The sequence below is a fragment of the Rhinolophus sinicus genome, chromosome 8, assembly GCF_057876585.1.
Source record: "Rhinolophus sinicus isolate RSI-liver-muscle chromosome 8, RSI-T2T, whole genome shotgun sequence".
In the NCBI taxonomy this organism is placed as follows: domain Eukaryota; kingdom Metazoa; phylum Chordata; class Mammalia; order Chiroptera; family Rhinolophidae; genus Rhinolophus; species Rhinolophus sinicus.
In genome coordinates this window covers 34,945,493-34,963,028 of record NC_142508.1, presented here as the reverse complement: position 1 = coordinate 34,963,028, position 17,536 = coordinate 34,945,493, and the positions used below count along the sequence as shown (strand labels likewise).

The 17,536-nt window shown below is 44.2% G+C and overlaps 1 long non-coding RNA gene across 1 annotated transcript; it reads left to right on the top strand.

Annotated features, from left to right (window-relative positions):
* The first annotated feature begins 1,900 nt into the window (after positions 1-1,900).
* Positions 1,901-8,425, top strand: LOC109438649 (uncharacterized). The gene is made up of 4 exons (XR_002136424.3): positions 1,901-4,612; positions 5,650-6,703; positions 6,832-6,953; positions 8,086-8,425. It is a non-coding gene; the product is annotated as an uncharacterized LOC109438649 (long non-coding RNA).
* The last annotated feature ends 9,111 nt before the right edge of the window (positions 8,426-17,536 follow it).

Genomic DNA, 17,536 nt, shown 5'->3' with positions numbered 1-17,536 from the left:
AACATAGGTACTAAACTCATGGACCTTGGGTTCAAAGAGGAATTTACGAATTTGACCTCAAAGCAAGGGAAGTAAAAGCTAAAATAAATGAAGGGATTATATCAAACTAAAAAGCTTCTGAACACCAAAAGAAACCAGCGACAAAATAAAGAGGCAACCAACCAAATGGGAGAAGATATTTGTAAACAATGCTTCTGATAAGAGGCTAATGTCCAAAATATATCAGGAACTCTTACAACTCAAGAAGAAAAAAAACAAACAATCCAATTAAAAAATTGGCAGAGGCTCTGAATAGACGTTTTTCCGAAGAGGACATACAGATGGCCAATAGACGTATTTCTTCACTTTATGTGTGAATTGTATTGATTGATTTTTGAATATGAAACCAGCCACAGGTTCATGATAAAAGCATACCATCATGGTCATGATAGATTATCTATTTTATATATTGTCGTGTCTTGCTTGTAGGTATTTTGTTTGGGACGCTACACCTGATTTCACATGAGAGAGCTTCCTGTGATGTTCCCATTTGTAGCTTCCTTGTTGGATTTTGGTATCAATTTATTTTTGGCCTGATGAACTGTGTTGGGGAGATACGGCTGTCTTCTCTATTTTCAGGAGAAGGTTGTGTGAGTTTGGTGTGCGTTTGTATGTGCATGTGTACATCTGTGTGTGTGTGTTTCATACATGAGTAAGTGCTGGGAAGCATTCACCAGTGAATTTTTCTGGACTCAGAAGTAACTTTTTGGGGAAAAATTTAATTACCAATTCAATATATTTAACATATATGAAAATTCAGATTTTCTATTTCTTCTTATGTGCATTATTTAAAAAAATATATTTCTAAGGATTTTGTCCATTTCATCTACATTTTCTAATATAGTGGCAAAAAATTATTCATAACCTTCTTTTTAAAAATTTGTATTTTTTTTGGGCCGGCCCGGTGGCTCAGGCGGTTAGAGCTCCATGTTTCTAACTCCGAAGGCTGCCATTCGATTCCCACATGGGCCAGTGGGCTCTCAATCATAGGTTGCCAGTTCAACTCCTCGAGTCCTGCAAGGGATGGTGGGATCCGCCCCCTGCAACTAAGATTGAACACGGCACCTTGAGCTGAGCTGCCGCTGAGCTCCCAGATGGCTCAGTTGGTTGGAGCCCGTCCTCTCAACCACAAGGTTGCTGGTTTGACTCCCGCAAGGGATGGTGGGCTGCGCCCTCTTCAACTAGAAATGGCAACTGGACCTGGAACTGAGCTGCGCCCTCCACAACTAAGACTGAAAGGACAACAATTTGAAGCTGACCGGCGCCCTCCACAACTAAGATTGAAAGGACAACTTGAAGCTGAACGGCACCCTCCACAACTAAGATTGAAAGGACAACAACTTGACTTGGAAAAAAGGCCTGGAAGTACACACTGTTCCCCATAAAGTCCTGTTCCCCTTCCCCCCCAAAAAAAATTATATTTTTTTACTTAAGTAGAGTTGACATAGAATATTATGTGAGTTTCAGGTGTACTAACTTCGTAATATTTTTTTAAACCTATTTAGAGTGTAGGAACTGTGACAATATGTACCTTCTCTCTTTTTACTTAATCCTTTGTGGCTAGGATTTGTAAGTGTGATTCATGTTTTCAAGAGTGAAATATTTTGGCTTTCTTGAATTTTCTCTATTTTTTGTATGTCCTCGGTAGCTACTGTCATCATTGTTTCCGTCCTACCTTTCTTTGAATAGTTTGCTATTCGTTTTCTAAATTCTTGATAGAATAGGTCATGGATTTTTTTAGGCGTTTTCATTTTTCAATGAGATGAGGTTCAATTTCTTTAAATTTATATTTAAATTAAATTTATTGGGGTAACATTAGTTAATAACATTATACAAATTTCAGGCACAACTTTATAATGCAACATCTGTACACTCCATTGTGTGCTCACCTTCAGAAGTTTAGTTTCCTTCCATCGCCATGTATGACCCCCTTTACCCAGTTCGTCCTCCCCCTGCCCTTCCCCCTGTGAAAATCATCATTCTGTTGTCTGAATCTATGAGCTTGTTTGTCTTGTTCATTTGTTGCATTTTGTTTTATATCCCTCATGTGCGTGAAATCGTATGGTTCTTGTCCTTTGGCCTCTGACTTATTTCCCTCAGTAGGATCATCCTGAGATCCATCCATGTTCTTGCAAATGGTAGTATTCCATCTTTTTTGCAATATACATTGTATATACGTGCCATTTCTTCTTTTTCTTTTTTTCTTTTTTTCTTTTTTTAGGTCTTTTACATCCTTGGTTAAGTTTATTCCTAGGTATTTTATTCTTTTTGCTGCAATTGCAAAAGGAATTGTTTTTTGTATTTCTTTTTCTGAGGTTTCATTGTTAGTATATAGGAAGGCAATGGACTTTTGTGCGTTGATTTTGTAGCCGGCAACTTTACTGTATTCGTTGATTGTTTCTAATAGCTTTTTGGTGGAGTCTTTAGGGTTTTCTATATATAGCATCATGTCATCTGCAAAGAGTGATAATTTAACTTCTTCATTCCCAATTTGGATGCCTTTTATTTCTTTCTCTTGCCTGATTGCTCTGGCAAGGACTTCCAACACTATGTTGAAAAGCAGAGGTGATAGGGGACATTCCTGTCGTGTTCCTGAACGTAGAGCAAAAGGCTTCAGTTTTTCTCCATTAATTATGAGATTAGCAGAGGGCTTGTCATATATGGCCTTTATTATGTTAAGGTATTTCCCTTCTATACCCATTTTATTAAGTGTTTTAATCATAAATGGATGTTGTATCTTGTCAAATGCTTTTTCTGCATCAATTGATATAATCATATGATTTTTGTGCCATTTCTTCTTTATCCAGTCCTCTGTTGAAGGACACTTGGATTGTTCCCATGGGCCTTTTTCTTCTAATATATTCACTCATAGTTCTGCATTTTCCGCTGCATAGATTTCATGTGTAATATTTACATTAACATCCTACTGAAAATGTGCTTTCATTGCTGTTTTGGTTCTCATTTCACACATTCATTATTAAGCAGTCTGTTGCTTTGATTCCAAAATGTTAGGATATTAGTGTTCTTTGACTGCAGAATCAAGTGACTCCCAGAGAGTCACAGGTGTTCCTGGTGGTCCACGTGTGGCTTCTAGGCTGGCCAGGGTCACTAGCTGAGTGTCGGTGGCGGCAGCTCCTGTGCCTTTCAGGGTCCCTGGTGGCCCCCTTGCTGCAGGGTGGGGTCTGGACCCCTCCTGGGCAGGTGGATGGCCAGAGCAGCGTACACACTGGGCTCATCTGGGGGATCCTCTGATGGGGAGAAAGGGGGTGCACTTGTCTCCTGTCTGAAGGTCACGTGGCTCAGCTGAGTCACATCCTGGGAGTTGTCAGTTGCTACAGCCTGGAGCAGGGGGAGAGTGACAGGGAAGGTTTGCGGTTGGGGTCAAGGGGAAGCCTGGGGCCTGGAGAGGATGGGATCCACCTGACTGTCCACTGGCCTGTCCTCTTCTGCTTGTCTGCCTTTCATGTCTTGCAACCCCCCTGACAGGGGGGAAGGAGATGTGGCCACTCCCCGCCTGAGTCTTAATCTTGAGATGTTCACCTGGGCAATGTCACTCCCTGGGGGTCTTTATTGTGCCTGTTCTGCTGGAGAGACAGTGAGACAGAAACAGTGACTCCTGTACCCACTGCTGACATCCTCCAATTTCCACACATTGCCAAAGTGATGCTCTACAACTTTAAATCAGATTAGGTCACTCTCCTGTGGGAACCCTCAGGGACTTCCCAAGGCGTGGGGCCCTGGATACGTCTATGATTCTGACTGGTATTTGGCTCCAGCCACACGGCTCATCTTCCTGAAGAAGCGTGTCCTGCCTCAGTCCTTTGCACCTGCTGTTTCTTCTGTCCCCCTCCCTCCCATGTACCCTGCCCCTTCCTCTTTTTTCCCCCCTTTCTTTTTTTTTATTAGTTTCAGGTGCACAAAACAATGTAATAGTTAGATATTTATCATTTATATCCCTCACACAGTGACAACCCCCCTCCCCCCATCCACTACCCTGTGAATTGGCACAGAGCCATTACATTCCCACTGTCTCTATTCCTAATGCTGTACTCAGCTTCTTGTAAGTATATACATATACACATACATACATACATATATATAGAGACTTGTACTTGACATTCATTATTGTCCAGCTTCAGCTTCAGGTGTACAGTGCAGTGATCAGGCATCTAAATCATCCCTGAGGTGGTCTCCCTAATGAGACAAGTCTCTGTGGGGACAGAGCCCCAGAGAGTAGTTTACAGGCTCTCGGCCTCACGTGGAGGGGTGCTGGCTCGGGTAGTGGATGGCTGACGGCTGTGGCTGATTGGCCGTAGGCTGTGGCCGGTTAGCCGATTGGCCGCTGGTATAACTGCTGCAGCTACGGAGGAGAGCCGAGGACTGGCGAGGACTGGCGAGGACTGCCGAGCAGAGCCGTGCAGAGCCGAGGAGAGTGGAAGAGGAGAGCCGAGGAGAGCAGAAGAGAGGAGAGGAACAGAGTCGAGAGAGTGGAGGATAGTCGTCGGTCGGTTGGCGGAAAGGCGGACGGCAGTTCGCGCGTCCAGTGGGCCCAGCCTCCAGTGAGACCATAGTGGTATGACTCCCCTACCTATGGCTCCGTGGGTGTTCCTTTTTGGCCTCACCATATCCTGCATTCTTGTGTGGGGAGCAGGAGCAGAGACCCCGCAGGCCGCCCCGCCTGAAAAATGGCCGGCGAGCAGGCCTCCGCGCATGACAGTGTCCATTGGATACCCTACAAAATCTTTGCAACATTATTGATTACATTCCCCAAATTAACTTTCGTATCCCCGTGACCATCTTGTGGTTACCGACTGTGCTTGCTAATCCCCTCACCTTCCCCCTTATCCCCACCCCCCTCCCATCTAGCAACCCTCAGTTTTTCCTCAATGTCTCTGAGACTATTTCTGATTAGTTCACTCATTTATTCTTTTCTTTAGATTCCACATATAAGTGAGATCATATGGTATTTGTCTTTCTCTGTCTGACTTATTTCACTTAACATAATGTTCTTTAGGTCCATCCATGTTGTTGCAAATGGAAACATTTCCTTCTTTATGGCTGCATAATAGTCTGCCATAAACTTCCTAGAAGAAAATATAGGAAGAAACTTTACGAACATTACCTGGAGTAAGATGTTTCCTGATATATCCTCTCGGGCAAGGGAAGGAAGAGAGAAAATAAACATGTGGGATTACATCAAACTAAAAAGTTTTTTCACAGCAAAGGAAACCATCAATAAAACAAAAAAGGATCTTACTGAATGGAAGAAGATATTTGCCCATGATCTACCCAATGAGGGGTCAATATCACAAATTTATAAAAAACTCACTCAACTCTATTCCAAAAAAACAAACAACCCAATTAAAAAATGGGCAGAGGACACAAAGAGACATTTTTCTAAAAAGGACATACAGATGGCAAACAGACATATGAAAAAATGTTCAACCTCACTAACCACCAGAGAAATGCAAATAAAAACCACAATGAGATACCACCTCACCCCAGTCAAAATGGCTATCTGTCCTCTCCTCTTGCTTTATTTTCCTTAACAGCACTTTGCTCTCTAGGACTCTATCTACTTGTTTGCATATTTTCTCCCTCACCCACCAGGTGAGCTCGAGGAGTGTGGACACGGGCTTGCTTGCTGCTGCACCACGGCACTGAAATGGAGCCGGGAAACAGTGAGGACCCTGTCACACCTGCTGGGTGAATGAATGAAGGGGAGACGAGGGACCTGTGGGTGGTTCACTGAATCAGCCTCCTCTTGGGTCCTGGGGCTGCACTCCAACAACCAGAAGGTCAGACAGAGGACGAGGAGCCAGCAAAGGAGACCATAGGAGGGAAGATGAGGTGACAAGGAAGCCAGGAGGGGTGAAGTCACAGCAGGACGACAGGTGCCCAGGGCAGAGGTCAGTGTGGGTCACTGCTGAGAACGGGGTGAGTGAGGGCAGGGACATGTCTGTTGCATTAAACTGGCCAGCAGGACGGTCCTTGGTGTCCTGGACAGGAGCAGGGGTCTCACCCGGGGGTCCAGCTCCATGGCCTCCTCAGGCTGTGGGACCTTCACGGCAGCATCTGTGGGGGAGAACAGGGGGTGTGTCTCCTGGCAGAGTTCCCCAAGATCTCAGGGCTGCAGGTTCCACTCTGCTCCCAGAAGGGCCACTAACCCAGGGGTGAGGTGAGGTGTCAGGTCACACACAGTGTGGGTTTGAGTCCTTATCCTGACCCCAACACCTTCCCAGCCTGTCCCCTCCCCCATCGCCTCCTGAAATCCCTGTGCCCCCCCCCCAGGGTGCACCCCCTCTTCCTCTTACATGAGGTCTCTTCCTGGGCATCAGCTGCTGGTCTGGAGCTGGAGCTGGAGCGGGGTGGGTGGGGGGTAGACAAGAGTGTCAGGGCAGAAATGGGGCCATGGGCAGTGGGAGTCTGGGGTCTTCGGGGCAGGAATCACCTGTTCTGCAGGCCTCTGTCCTTGGGCTCTGGGTCTGCGGCCCCTGCACGAGGTTGGAAATGAGCCTCTCTCTGGGCTGGTCAAGAGGGACAGTCCCAGCCCTGGGATGTTAGGACCACCCGCCCTCCCTGTGCGACTGCAGAGGAAAGAAGGAAAACTTAAACACACTTGTGTATATGTTCCAATATTTCATGAGACTGGAAATGATTAAAGGTATCTTACATTTGTGTGTTTGTGCTGTTCTGTTCTATTTCTACATTTTTTTGTTTTGTTTTGTTTTGAGATTCTGGTAAATTCTTTTCTCAGCTGACCTTCCTTGTCTATTTGATTTCTTCCCTGAGCCCACTCACTCCTGTGACCGGGGTCACCGCATTCCCTACTCAGCTGACATCCTGTGTTTGCCCTGAGGCCAGTGGCAGAGCAGCACGATGAGGGCCACTGAGACCCAGCTCAGGACATTCAGGTACCAATTGAGACCTTGGGCATGAATGACGTCATGGATGAGCCAATGGTGCCCTTTCACTGAACGCCCACCACGTGCCAGGAAAGTGCTGAGGTCTGTCATTCATGTTCTTAATCCTCACAATAGTCATGCGCCTGAGAACTGCTGACCTCATCCCACCCACTTCACAGAGGAGGAAGCTGAGGCACAGAGAGGTTAATCACGTGCTCTAGGTCACCCAGCCTGGAAGTGGCAGGGCTGGGACTGGAACCCAGGACCATGGGTTCCCTGTGCTCTCCCACCCCTAGCACAGTGGGAACAGAGGGAGGGGCGTGGGTGTGATTTGGTCTCCCTTCTCTCCCGGGACCAACTCCACTGTGCAGGGCCCTGATGTCCTAGGAAAGGTCAGCTGGGGCTCTGTGTCCTGACACTGTAAGAACCAGGCCCTTTATTCCACCTAATCTCCCAGCAGGCCTGTGAGCAGGACAGACAGGGAGCCTCACAGACATGAACCTGACACTCAGAGAAGAGAAGGGACCCTGGGCCCCACAGCAGGAGCAGCAGAGCCAGGAACCAACCTGGGCCTGACTCCAGTCCTGCTCTCTTTTCTGAGCTGAGCACCTGAGCTAAGGGAAAGGGCCTGAAACCCAGGGCCACTGTCCTGCCTGACCCTCCCCATACAGTGTCACTGTCACTGCTGCAGAGGGGGCAGGCCCCATAAAACCACATCCTGAGGTCCTTCCCTGTGAGGTCTCCTGTCTGAGGAGGTCCCAGCAAGAAGTCAGAACTGAAATGGAATCTAAGCTCTGTGCCACGATGCTCTCCTTTTACACATGGAGAAACTGAGGCCCAGACAGTGGAAGGGCATGTCCAACTCAGCATCTGCAGAGGTGCCTGAACCCAGGCCGTACCTCAGCCCCTACCCCCATAGACCCACCCACCACCTCCCCACAGACGCCCACATACTGCTTTATAGGTCGGTTTCTGTGGTGGTGGTGGGGACGGTGCTCAGAGCCTCCTGGAGCGTCACTGTAGCAATGAGCACAAAGGGGAAACACAGGGATATAGGGAAAAAACACAACCCTTCTCTGGGCACCAGATGTGGCTTTTCCATTACATCCCTCTCACAGTCTTCTCTTTTTCTTACTGACAGGATCCACCCCCACCTTCCTGGGAACAAGCCTCTGCGTCATCCCTGTTCGTCAGTGCCTCTTGTCTTTTGGGCAGAGCTGGCCTCTCATCCTGTGGTCCTGCCTTCAGCTCTAGGGGACATTGGCTTGGTTAGAGCTCTGATTTTGAATTAAAAGGGATATGTTTTAAATATCATCCACCATCGATTGCCGGTGTGACCTTGAGTGGTCATGTCCTGTCTTGGAGCCCCAGTTTCCTCCTTTGGGCCATGTTCCCATGAGCCCCACTCCTCAGAGCGCTTCTGGGAGTCGCTGGTGCTGGGTTCATAGCAGGGAGCAATCAGTTTTCAGACCAGGTTAAGACAGGACGGGTTTGGGACATGACAGCGTCACGGTGTCCACAGTCAAGTGGACGGGTGTTGTACCCACTCAGGAGATTCGTCTGCTCTGAATACCAGGAAGAGCTACTTACAAAATTTCTAAAACAGGTAAACACAGACAAATGCAGAAAAAGAGAAATGAAAGTACACAAAAGGGAGAGGGAACCACAGCAAAGAACAGAGAACAAAGCTGAGTGGCCACTGGTGCCCAGGACCACCAAGGGGCCATAGGGAGGAGATTTCCTCCAGTGTGGATGCAGAGACGGGCCCCTGGTCCTCATAGTAAGGGAGGGGCAGGCTCCAGGTGGAGATTAGAAGCTGTGGTCCCCCTGCCCTGTGTTTCTGTACGGGCCCTGAGATATCTCTGCCACTGGCCCGAGCCCATCCATGCTCAGTACTGAGCAACCTCCCCTGTGTGGCCTGAAACATATCCAATCCAGTGTTGTCAGCCATGGACATCTGTCCCATGTGTACGTTTGAGGCTCAATTCGACCAGCCTAGATAGGCAGAGCTCAGAGCAGATGCTAAATCTGAGACAGTCAACACCATGGGGCAGGAAATGCTGCCACAGTCCCCTTTGTCAGCCTCACTCCCAGCACAGGCCTGGGGGAAGCCTTCTGTGGAATATCTGGTGTGTGAGGGGAGAGATTTCCAATGAGAATGGATAGTAGAGTAAACTCAATGATGACAAACAGTGGTATGGACAACACGGTACTGATAATGGGACTGGCATAAGTGAGGAATGAGTTAATGGGAAAATATGGAGGAATTTAAAATTAGTCATGTTTAAACATCTGAAAAAGGAAGGGGTAATCGAATTTTTGAGACAGGAATACAGATTGTTTCATAGAAGATTATGCAACTATTAAAATGAGTTAGAAAGTTTAGAGATGAAAAATCCAATAAAATTAACACATTAAAAAATTCAAACCAAGACACGCCTAAGGGGCCAATTATGAAAGTGGAGAACAGCGTTTGGGAAATTTTCCAGCAGAAAGCTTAGAGAGACCAGAAGTGAAGATTTAAGAGATTTAAGCTACTTGGGGACTAGAATGAGGAGGGCCAACGTCGTATCTATTGTGGCAGAAGGAAAGGCATTAAATGAACGATGCTTAGTAACAGCTCAAGAGATAAGTAGTATAATCGAACGTTTTACAGAGATGATGAAACACCAACTAAGGGTTAGTTGGGATACACGTATTTAAAAGTAGAATCTGAATCTTGGCTCTTTATAAAAAATGAAGAAAATGCGAGTTAACAAAACATGTTTACACTGAATTGTACACATTTAAATGGTTAATTTTATTTTTGTGAATTTCAACTGAAAAAAAAAAAAGTTCAGGAGGACTGATTTGGGGTCCTAGAAAACTCCTAAAATTACTTAGTGGAGAAAAAGGAAATTACCATACATAGACTGAAAGCTTGCTCGGACCGGAGTTCCCCACAGCAGAAAGGAGAGAGTGGAGAAATACGTTCAAGGAGCTAAGTGTTTGTGAAGAATTCTACACTGAGCCAAGTTACTTTTAAGGGGCACGTATGAGAGTGTCAGCAGGAGGCAAACCCCCAGGTACTAGGACACTTGGGGCATCTGACCCCTTGGAACTTGTGTCTCACACGTTACCCACCATGTCAGGCTGCATGTCCATGAGAGAGAAGAGCTTTGGGGATTGGATCCTTTAATCACCAGGTGCATTTTCTCTCCTACTAGTTGAATCATACACTTTATCTGCCATAAGGAAATATTTCCAAGTCACCTGATAAGCATGGAAGAGGCGTATCCAGAGCTGCAAGCTCTTGGATATTTTTCTGTTTTCACACTCAGTGAAAGGAACACAAATGATGTAGTTCAGTGAGAAGAACAATGAACAAAACCTGGAATAAGCAAGATGCAACCATAAGGGAAAAAATGGCAAAAAAAAAAGCCAAAACCCATGGGAAAATAAACGTCCAATCACTGTGTTCTACACCCGAAACTAATATCCTACTATATGTTAACTGTCATTGAGAAATAAAAAAACATTTGGAACAGAAGGAAACTACATTACATGCTACCACACGGATAGGTCTTGAGGACAGGTGTACAAACCAGTCCCCCAAAACAAAGAAAACAAAAGCCAGGCACCCTCAAACGTGTGTGCACAGGTGGCTGTAAATCTCTGGTCCTCGTGCTCATCATCTCCTGGCAGGAATTCGCTGATGAAATTCCAAACTGTCACCCTGATGTCTGAATCCTCTGCTCCTGTGGTTCTTGGGAAGCATTATTCTCACATTCTGTGCAGGTTGTTCTGTGTATCACCGTTTCTTCTGAAACTTCCTGCCTTGGAACGAACTCCTCAGTCTCATGTTGGGCCTTATAGTAAAAGACCTTCTCCCTCCGAGCAACGCCACGTTAAGCCCAAGCTGGGGACCACGGCCATTCCTGCCCCCCACCTCCATCCTCGGCAGAGAGCCGGCCATGGGCCTGGCAAGCCTGGTACTGCTTGGCCCCAGGGAGTGGGTCTCACTTTCTCACCAGGGCCTCCAGGGCACCCAGCAAACAAACCCAGAAAATACTGCCTCTGAGACGTTCTTGCCACCAAGGTCTTCCCATGACCTTCAGTCAGGGCACATTTATTTCAACTTGATCTCCCTGGAAGGTTTATCCCATTGAGGATCCATATCTAGGGGATACACACAGACGCTCCTTGCTCTTGGAGAGCTTTGAGGGGCTGCTGCCTCAAGAGATGCAAATAATTAACGCTGGTCATCACAGCTGGTATTCTCTAACACATGCGGCATCTCATGTGGGCCTCACAACCACTTGTGGATTAATCCACCTTGTGGATTATTTTTAAACAGACACCGAAACTGTGCCTAAGAAAGGAAGTGTAATTTGTCCACCTTCACCACGCCCGCATGTGACCCTGTGAAGTAGAACTGGATGGTTCAAACTCCCAGTCCGCGCTTTTCCCACCCACGTCCATCACCATGAAGTCTCACGCGCTGTGAGATGGCAGAGCTGTGGCAGCTAATGGCTCATGTGGGCGGTACATGTAACCAGCAGGGAGTCTCGGGGGGCACAGGCTGTGAGGACTCTGCCCTGCTGAAGGGCTATAAGATCCTCTGCTGGGCCAGCTGGGCGCACAGCCTCTCCTGGACTCACTGGCGTTTCCTGAGGGCGAGACACTCATTGGGTGAATTACTGCTCCTGTTCAACAAGAAGTTGTGGGTTAGTCTCACGCCAAGATGGGGTCTCTTCTGTGCCCTCGGATGGCCACAGGGAAGAGGACCTGGTGCCGGAAGACAAGTGCCTTCCAGACCTAGGACATTCCCCAGACAAGGCTGCTCCTTCCGCTCATGTCCACGTGTCGTGCTACCTCCTCCACGTGTGTTTTCCTCCTACGTTCAGTTCTTTACCATTCAGTATGAGGCTCGCTGCAGGATTCTGTAGCTGTGACTTTATCAGAGTGAGCGAGTTCCCTTCAATTTCTAGTCAGCCCAGATTTTTGTGTGATCTTTTTAATGCATTGTTGAATTCAATTTGGTAGAATTTTGTTCAGGATTTTCGCATCTGTGTTCATTACAGATATTGGTGTGTAATTTTCTTTTCTTGTGTTAACCTGATCATGTTTTGGCATCAGGGTAATGATCAGTCTATTTAGATTTTCCAGTTTTTTTGTGATTCAGTCCAGGAAGGCTATGTTTTTCTAAGAACATGTCCTTTTCTTCTAGGTTATTGAATTTGGTGGCATATAGTCCTTCATAGTATTCTTGGATGATCCTTTGTATTTCTGTGGTGTCCGTGATAACTTCTTCTCTTTCATTTCCGATTATTTTATTTGTGTCTTTTCTCTTTTTATCTTAGTGAGTTTAGCCAAGAGTTTGTCAATCATATTAATCTTTTCAAAGAATCAGCTCCTTGCTGTATTAATTTTTTCTGTTGTCCTTCTGTTCTTTATTTCATTTAGTTCTACTCTGATTTTTATTATTTTCTTCCTTCTGCTGACTTTGGGTTTCATTTGTTCTTTTTTTCTAGTTCTTTAAGGTGTAACATGAGGTTATTTATCTGGGATTTTTCTTTTTTCTTGAGATAGTCCTGTAATGATATAAATTCTATCTTGGGTTTTCTGGTAGAACAGAGTCTCCATTGTTTCTTTGCCTTTTGTTGCTGTCTATTATTTCAGTGTGGTGGTATTCTATGATTTTTCTCTCTGTTTCTTCTTTTTTTATGTTACATATTTCAGTTCTGGACTTTTTTTGAGTGGTTACTATTAAGTTTATGTAAAAGAAATTTTTATATTTAGAGTATTCCATTTTCTTCTCTCCTTTCTCCATTCCCTTTAGCCAATTCAGTCCCTTACTCTCTCCCGTTTTATGTTTCTGTTGTCACAGATTATCCATATTTATGCTGCGAGTTGATTTCTGCACTGCAGTAACAAGTTGTCTTTTGCCTCTTTTTTTTTAAGTGTTTTTTTTTCTTCTTACCCTGTATGTGATGTTTAAGTGTATAGTGTCCTATTTGGTGTAGGGGTTGCCATTTCCTGCTTCTGTCTGTGTTCGTAATACTACTCATGGTTTTATATTCTTTCGCTTTTTTGTTACAGGTCGAATAGCTTCCTTCAGTATTTCTTGTAGTGTAGGTCATGTGTTCAAAATCCCCTCAGCTTCTGTATGTCTGGAAAGGCCTTTATTCCTCCTTTATATCAAAAGGATATCTTTGCTGGATATATGTTTCTTGACTCATAATTTCTCTCTTTCGAAAGTTTAAGTGTTTGATTCCACTCCCTCCTGCTTATAGAGTTTCCGCTGAAAAATCAGATGATAATCTAATGGGTTTTCCTTTGTACCTTACTGTCTTCTTTTCCCTGGCTGCCTTGAGGATTTTTTCTTTGTCGTTAGTTTTTTTTTTTTGGTTTTTTTTTTTAAGTTTCAGCTGTACAAACCAATGTAATAGTTAAACATTTATCATTTACACCCCTCACAAAGTGATAACCTCCCTCTCCCAATCTACTATCCCTGTTCTTTGTCATTAATTTTTGACATCTTCAATACAATGTGTCTTGGAGAAGGTCTGTTGGGATTGAGATAATTAGGTGTTCTAGAATTGTGTTTTCTACGTCTGTGGAAAATGTCATTGGAATTTTAGTAAGGGTTGCATTAAATCTGTAGAGCATATTGGGTAGTATGCATGTTTTAATTAATTATTTGAAGCTGTAAATAAGGGATATCTTTCCATTTATCTATGTCCTTTTCAATTTCTTTCATTGAAATCTTCCAGTTTTCAATGCACACAACTTTCACATCCTTGGTTAGTATTATTTGTAAGAATATTGTGTTTTAGATAGTGTTGTAAATTGAATTGTTTTATTTTTTTTGAGGTATACCATGGTTAGTGTATACAAATGCAACTGAAGTTTGTATAATGCTTTTGTACCCAGGCAGTTTACTGAATTTGTTTATTGGAACATTTTTTTGGTGGAGTCTTTAGGATTTTCTCTATATAAAGTCATATCATCTGCAAACAGGGAATTTTACTTCTTCCTTTCTGAGTTCGATGCCCTTTATTTCTTTGTCTTGCCTGATTGCTCAGGCTAGGACTTGCAGTACTAGGTTGAATAGAGTGGTGAGAGCGGTCATTTTCAACTTGTTCCTGGTCTGCGAAAAAAACCTCTCAGCTTTTCAATATTGAGTATGATATGAACTGTGGGCTTGTCACATGTTACCTTTATTTTCTTTAGGTATGTTCATTCTATATCCTACCTGTTGATAGTTTTTATCATGAAAGAATGCTGTCTTTTTTCCAAATGATTTTTCCTTTTTTCTTATTTTCACTTCTTATGTCTCATTTTTATCTCATAGAAAAGTGCCTGTTAAGTATTAACACTGCAAAACTTTTTTCATTTGATTTGAGGCAAGCACCACTACTGCATATTTAAATAAGGATATATTATGTAAAACTTTTATTCAGAAACTGAAAGCAGATTAAATAAATCTAATATGCAGCATGGGGAATATAGTCAATATTATTATATTAACTTTTAAGGTAGTCACAGATGGTAACTAGACTTATTATGGTCACCACTTCACAGTGTATACAAATTTTAAATCACTGTATTGCACACCTGAATCTAATATAATATCATACATCAATTATATCACAATAAAAAAAGGAAAATGCTATCAATTTAAATGGGTAAAAAATCATGAAGACTTTTTCAAATGGTTTTTCCTTATCTGGTGGACTGATCATATGATTTATATCTTTCACTGTATTAAGGTGGCAAAACATTTATCAATTTGCATATGTTGAAACAGTCTTGTACCTAAGAGTAAATCCCATCTAATTATGGTTTATGAAACGTTTACTGTGTGGTTGAATTCAATTTGCTAGTATTTTGTTGAGTACGTTTGCATCTATATTCAACTAGCATATTGGCCTGTAGTTTTCTTGCTTTGATCTATTTTGCTGTTGATGCCCTCTATTGCATTGTCCATTTCATTCATTGAATTCTTCAGCTCCAGAAGTTATGTTTTATTATTATTTTGTGTGTGTTCAGTCAGTTCTCCTTCCATCACAATATATTTGACCTCATTTACCCTCATCTACCACTTAAAAAAAAAATTTGTCTCTGTTAAATTTCCCATTTAGTCCATGTATAGTTTTCCTGATTTCATTGAATTGCTATTCCATGTTTTCTTATGACTGAATTTACTCAAAATAGGTCTTTTGAATTATGTATTGGGTACATTTCAGATCTTTGTGTCTTTGGGTTCAGTTATTGACAGTTATATGATCTTTGGTGATGTCATTGTTTGTGATTCTTCACATTCTGTAGTTTTCCGTTCTTGTTTTTGCATTTGAAGTAGTATCAGTCACCTCCTTCCAGCTTTACCATCTGCCTTCAGGTGAGAGATGCTTTTGTTTGTTTTGCTTATTTTCTGGTGCTCTCTGACCGCGTAAGGAACACACACCAGCTTCATGCTTCTTGCTCCCTCTTGTGGCAGGATTCTTAGCTTGTGTATCTGGTCTTGATCTTACAATGCATCTGGCCGGCCTTTAGGAACCTCTCTTTTGTTTTCCGAAAGGTGGCGCTACAGCTCATTTTGTGATGCTTTCCTTGCCGGACGACACAGGGTTGTTTTCAGCACAGGCTCCCCATCTGTTGAAGGTTGCTCTCGGCCTGGACTACTACAAAGGCTCTCTTGACCATGGCTATTGGCCCACTTCCGTGTTTTCGGTTCCGCCAGACCCTGGCCAGGAGGGTTGGAGTCAGTTCACAGTCTCCTGCTTGTTCCGGGACCTGTCTGTCCATTTCCCAATGCACTGGAAGGGAAACACCTCCCAGGTCCCCTGGTGTGTGGTGCTGGATCCCACAGCTCCCACAGAGGCACTTTATTTTGGGATAGATGCTGAATTTAAAACTTTGAAAGAGGCCCAATTAGGAGGGGCATCTTTTGTCACCGCGGTAGTGACGTCACGCTCGCAGTGTTTCTGTCCCTCCTCAACGTGGAAGCCAAACTCTACCTTGTGTGTTTGCTTGGTTGGGGCAGGACTCAGGGGACCTGGAGACACGTCAGCCTAGAACTGAGGTCTCACCTGATTCCCCAGATTCTTTCTGCCCATCCTGAACTCGGACTCAGAGAGGGCAGGACCCAGCTTCTTGTGCTGAGTCAGCCTCTGACAGCCTGGCTCTTAATGGGACACACGACTTATTCCCGCAGCTCTCCATGAGTGGAATTTACTTTCTGTCTTTGACTAGTCCATAAAGAAATATTTGCTGATCACCTACTACATCCAAGGCTTTGGTGCCAGAAGCAGAAATACATGGCTGTTTAGCACAGTAAGGTTAGGCAACACATCCTTCATCTCAGAGGATCACCCTTTGGTTTTTGTTGTGGTGGTGAGAACAGGAAAGCTCTACTCTCATAGCAATGCTGAAATATAGCACAGACTATTGTTAGGACAGGTACATTACATCCCCAGAACTTAGTCACCTTATAACCGGAAGCTTGTACCCTTGGCTTATAATGTTTAGAACTAAAAATAACATGATTAATACATTTGTTCATCTCTCCATTTTCACATCCATCCATCCAACGTGCACCCAGCTATCCACCCTCCCACACATCTGTCCATCATCCGTGTATTCTGTAAAGTTCTATCTAAGGAAAGTCAACTCCATCTCACACACATTGCTAGGATTAAAAAACTGAAACATGGTGACTAAATGTGCATAAAGTTTCAAGGACTCAGGATGAATAATACCGGGAGGTAAGTGTTCTTCGCACAATAAAATACCATTTAAAGAAAGAGCAGAAATACGTGACAACATCATGTGGCTCTTGCCCTCGAGGAATGATTAGTCTTGGTGAAGATCCAGAGTAAACCAATCCCCAACAAGTATACGATATATTAGGATATGTGTCAGGCAGGACAACCCCCTTGGAGCTAGGACAGGAGATGACAGGGGATCAAAGCTTGTCTGGGATGAGATGGAAGACGTTGTTTGGTGAGGTGACCTTAGGGCACAGATTTGAAGGCTAAGAGAGACTTCCTTCCTGCGGTGACTGGGAATGTGTCGGAGAATTCCAGGTGGAGGCAGTGGCACATGACAGAAGCCTTCACACTCCAGTGGGAATTGTATCACATGGCCTTCATCTTTTCATGTGTGCTCTCTGTGTTCTTCTGTGAGTGGCTGTGACACGTTTCCAGTTCCCTCCTCAGCTACGATTGAAATAAAAATCTTAGCTTGTGTTTATTTTGCATCTGCATAAAAGTAAGGATTCTACCTGTGACGTGAATTGTTCTGTACCAAATACATTCATGAAGAGGAAGTGTTGGTCATAAGCTGTGCATGACTGTGTCTTAACTTCCTCCTTCCACCAGCAGGAAAGTACAGCAACACACCTGTAGTGTTGGGTGCCCTGGAGAGCTGAGGTCCGCACAACGGATTTAACACCAGCACTACAGCTCATGTTCAGCATCCTTGTGACAATGAGCACAGAGGAGAAAAACAGGGCACTATAAGGAGCAAAAATGACTATTCTCTTTGCCCTGGACTGTGGGTTTTTCTACCAAACGCTCCCCTTCATGCCCTTGCCTGACATTCTTGCA